Source organism: Triticum aestivum, chromosome 6B, assembly GCF_018294505.1.
Source record: "Triticum aestivum cultivar Chinese Spring chromosome 6B, IWGSC CS RefSeq v2.1, whole genome shotgun sequence".
In the NCBI taxonomy this organism is placed as follows: Eukaryota; Viridiplantae; Streptophyta; class Magnoliopsida; order Poales; family Poaceae; genus Triticum; species Triticum aestivum.
Window position 1 is genome coordinate 216584644 of NC_057810.1, and position 5386 is coordinate 216590029.

The following is a 5386-nucleotide window of genomic DNA, read 5'->3' on the forward strand; positions in this document are numbered from 1 at the left end:
TGACGCAGTAATTTAATTACTGGAATTATTCTTCTACAGGAAATTCCAGAAATTAGTATAAACTTCTAAAAATCATAGAAATTAATCTGTAACTCCAAATGAAACAAATTATATATGAAAAATGATCAGAAAAATCCAATCTTTCCATCTGTACTAGTTTCATGCATGTCAGAACACTTTAACCTTGCTGTTTAGGTGAAACAAGCTAATGCACTTATATCACTTATTATTTTGGGTGATCATTTGAATCCTTGGTTCAAATGGACTCAAACCTTTATGTCCCAAGTTGCATTAGACCTATCACACATCATATTGCCATATCATAGCATGCATCATATTGTCGCATCGCATTGATTGTGTCCTTCTGTGTTTGCCGGTAACTGTCCCCTCTCAGTAGACGATGTTCCAACATTGTGATCGTTGACACTGATGAAGACTCAATGCTATCTTCAGAAGTGCCAGGCAAGCAAAACCCCTTGTCCATTCCGATACAATCCTACTCTCTCGCTCCTGCTCTCTTTTACTGCAATAGGACAACAACGATTCATCTGCTACTTGCTGCGGTAGCTGAACCCCTTTATCCTCTGCATGACCTGTCATTGCCACAGTAAATAGATGAAACCCACTAGCATGAGTAGGAGTTGTTTGAGCCTTGATGTGCCTACTAATTCATGTTTGTTCATCATGCCTGCTATTGCTTAGAGTTGAGTCAGGCCTGATTCATCGGGAATGAATCAGAGGTGTGTGAACATGTCCTACTGTGTGTGAGCTAAGTGTGTGAACACGATTTGGTAAAGGTAGCGGTGAGAGGCCATGTAGGAGTACATGGTGGGTTGTCTCATTGCAGCCGTCCTCAGGAACTGAGTTCTGTGTTTGTGATCCATGATACAGTTACTACCATGCATTGGGCCCGAAACCAATGGACCCTCTCGGCTTATTAATCACCCTTGTCCTCTGTCCAGGAGTTGCAAGTAGTTTCTGGTGTTTGTAGTATGCTGGAGGCCGTGGGCAGCGCTGACTGGAGGGGTGGGCTGTGATGCGGTAGGCACGTGGCACGGTGTACCGGGCACCCGTTTGGTGTCTCGGGAACCCTGCACACATCGTTTGGGGCTGTGAGCGAAACTCCGGCCGGATCTCCTCGCGGATGGAACCCGAATAGGCGATAAACCTGGACTAGGGACTTGAGTGTTTAGGTAGGTCGTGGCTGACACCCTCGTTGGGCTTCCGCTTGAAGGTTGCCGAGTACATGTCGTGTAAACGGCGGTAAGTGGTGAGAGCGTGTGTGAAGAAGTACACCCCTGCAGGGTTAACATCATCTATTCGAATAGCCGTGTCTGCGGAAAAGGACTTCTGGGTTGCCTGTACAGTTCATAGACAAGTGAAAGTGGATACTCTAAAATACGCAAGATAAGTGTGAGTGCTATGGATGGCGTTCTCGTAGGGAGACGGGAGCGGATCCATAGTGGTGTATTGATATGGTGAATTTGTGGACTCGTGTGCGCCACCTCAAAAGAGTTACTTACAGTCGTAGTTCAGGATAGCCACCGAGTCAAAGCTGGCTTGTTGCAGTCAAACTCCACCATCCCCTTTGTTGATAATGATGCATATGTAGTTAGTTTTGATGTAAGTCTTGCTGGGTACATTTGTACTCACGTTTGCCTATTTTATGTTTTTGCAGAGAGACTTCAGTCTCACTAGTAGTTTCGCGTGGACTTCGATGTTTAGCTTGTTACCTCAGCTACGATCTTGTGCCCTCGGCAGGATCTGGTAGATAGTCAGGCTTCTAAGCCTTTTCCATTTGTAGATGTCTGTACTCGGACATGTTAAGCTTCCGCATGTGTTTTGATTTGTATGCTCTGAATGTTGGGTCATGAGACCTATGCTTGTAATATCTCGCTCCTCGGAGCCTATTGAATAAAATACTTGAGTCGTAGAGTCATGTTGTGATGCCATGTTGTATTTGCACATATCGAGCATATTGTGTGTATGTTATTGAAATGCTTGGTATGTGTGGGATCTGACTATCTAGTTGTTTATCCTTTGTAGCCTCTCTTACCGGGAAATGTCTCCTAGTGCTTCCACTGAGCCATGGTAGCTTGCTACTACTCCGGATCACTTAGGCTGGCCGGCATGTGTCCTTCTTCGTTCCTGTGTCTGTCCCTTCGGGGAAATGTCACGCGATGAATACCGGAGTCCTGTTAACCCGCTACAGCCCGGTTCACCGGAGTCCTGCTAGCCCAGTGCTACAGCCTGGATTCACTCGCTGATGACCGACACGTTCGATGCTGGGTCATGGATGCCTGTCCCTGTAAGTTTGTGCCACTTTGGGTTTACGACTAGCCATGTCAGCCCGGGCTCCTTATCATATTGATGCTAGCGACACTATCATATACGTGTGCCAAAAGGCACAAACGGTCCCGGGCAAAGGTAAGGCGACACCCGTGGGAATACCGTGCGTGAGGCCGCAAAGTGATATGAGGTGTTACATGCTAGATCGATGTGGCATTGAGTCGGGGTCCTGACACCGTTTGATATTCCTTTTCTTTGAAACACTAAAATAGGCAAAACAAAACAATTCGGGCTAGGCCTCCGGTTAGTAGGTTAGTCCCAAAAATGATATAAAAGTGTAAAGTAAAGCCCATAAACATCCAAAACGAGTAATATAATAGCATGGAACAATCAAAAATTATAGATACGTTGGAGACGTACCAAGCATCCCCAAGCTTAATTCCTGCTCGTCCTCGAGTAGGTAAATGATAAAAACAAAAATTTTGATGTGGAATGCTACCTAGCATAATTCTCAATGTAATTTTCTTTATTGTGGCATGAATGTTCAGATCCAAATGATTCAAAATAAAAGTTCATATTGACATAAAAACAATAATACTTCAAGCATACTAACAAAGCAATCATGTCTTCTCAAAATAGGATGGCTAAAGAAAGTTATCCCTACAAAATCATATAGTCTGGATATGCTCTATCTTCATCATGCAAAGTATTTAATCATGCACAACCCCGATGACAAGCCAAGCAATTTTTTTCATATTTTAGTATTCTCAAACTTTTTCAACTTTCACGCAATACATGAGCGTGAGCCATGGACATAGCACTATATGTTGAATAGAATGGTGGTTGTGGAGAAGACAAAAAAGGAGAAGATAGTCTCAAATCAACTAGGCGTATCAGCGGGCTATGGAGATGCCCATTAGTAGATATCAATGTGAGTGAGTAGGGATTGCCATGCAATGGATGCACTAGAGCTATAAATGTATGAAAGCTCAACAAAAGAAACTAAGGGTGTGCATCCAACTAGCTTGCTCATGAAGACCTAGGGCGTTTTGAGGAAGCCTGTCATTGGAATATACAAGGCAAGTTTTATAATGAAAAATTCCCACTAGTATATGAAAATGACAACATGGAAGACTCTCTATCATGAAGATCATGGTGCTACTTTGAAGCACAAGTGTGGTAAAAAGGATAGTAGCATTGTCCCTTCTCTCTTTTCTCTCATTTTTTAATTTGGATTTTCTCTTTTTTATTTGGCCTTTCTCTTTTTTTATAAAGTCCGAAGTTTCATCCCGACTTGTGGGGGAATCATAGTCTCCATCATCCTTTCCTCACTTGGGACAATGCTCTAATAATGAAGATCATCACACTTTTATTTACTTACAACTCAAGATTAAAACTCGATACTTAGAACAAAATATGACTCTATATGAATGCCTTCGGCGGTGTACCGGGATATGCAATGAATCAAGAGTGACATGTATGGAATATTTATGAAGGTGGCTTTGCCACAAATACGATGTCAACTACATGATCATGCAAAGAGCAATATGACAATGATGATGTATGTCATAATAAACGGAATGGTGGAAAGTTGCATGGCAATGTATCTCAGAATGGCTATGGAAATGCCATAATAGGTATGTATGGTGGCTATTTTGAGGAAGGTATATGGTGGGTGTATGGTACCAACGAAAGTTGCGTGGCACAAGAGAGGCTAGCAATGGTGGAAGGATGAGAGTGCGTATAATCCATGGACTCAACATTAGTCATAAAGAACTCATATACTTATTGCAAAAATCTACAAGCCATTGAAAACAAAGTACTACGTGCATGCTCCTAGGGGGATAGATTGGTAGGAAAAGACCATCGCTCGTCCCTGACCGCCACTCATAAGGAAGACAATCAATAAATAAATTACGCTCCAACTTCATCATAAAGCGGTTCACCATACGTGCATGCTACGGGAATCACAAACTTCAATACAAGTATTCCTCAAATTCGTAATTACTCTACTAGCATGACTCTAATATCACCATCCTTATATCTCAAAACAATTATCAAGCATCAAATTGATCATAGCATCCAATTCACTTCCTATGATAGTTTTTATTATACCCAACTTGGATGCCCATCATTCTAGGACCAATTTTATAACCATAGCAAATACCATGCTGTTCTAAAATACTCTGAAAAGTATATACGTGAAGCATGAGAGATCAAAAATTTCTACAAAATTAAGCCACCGTCGTGCTCTAAAAGATATAAGTGAAGCACTAGAGCAAAAATTATCTAGCTCAAAAGATATAAGTGAAGCACATTGAGTATTCTAATAAATTCCAAATCAAGTGGGTCTCTCCCAAAAGGTGTGTACAACAAGGATGATTGTGTTAATCTAAAAAGCAAAGACTCATATCATAAAAGACGCTCCAAGCAAAACACATATCATGAGGTGAATAAAATTATAGCTCCAAGTAAAGTTACCGATAAACGAAGACAAAAGAGGGGATGCCTTCCGGGGCATGCCCAAGCTTAGGCTTTTGGTTATACTTGGATATCTTGGGGTGCCATGAGCATCCCCAAGCTTAGGCTTTTGCCACTTCTTATTCCATAGTCCATCAAATCTTTACCCAAAACTTGAAAACTTCACAACACAAAACTCAACAGGAAATCTCGTAAGCTCCGTTAGTGCAAGAAAGAAAAACCACCACATAAGGTACTGTAATGATATCATTCTTTATTTATATTGGTGTTAAACCTACTGTATTCCAACTTCTCTATGGTTCATACCCCCGATACTAGCCATAGATGCATCAAAATAAGCAAACAACACACAAAAAACAGAATCTATCAAAAACAGAACAGTTTGTAGCAATCTGTAACTTTCGAATACTTATGGAACTCAAAAACTCCTACCAAAATAGGAATTACTGGGAAATTTGTATATTAATCTACTGCAAAAAGAATCAACATAAAGTCACGTTTATGTGATTTATTAAAATTATTCTCATGCGTGCAAAAGTTTCTGTTTTTCAGCAGAATCAAATTAAGTATCACCGTAGGTTATCCGATAGGTTCTACTTGGCACAAACTCTAATTA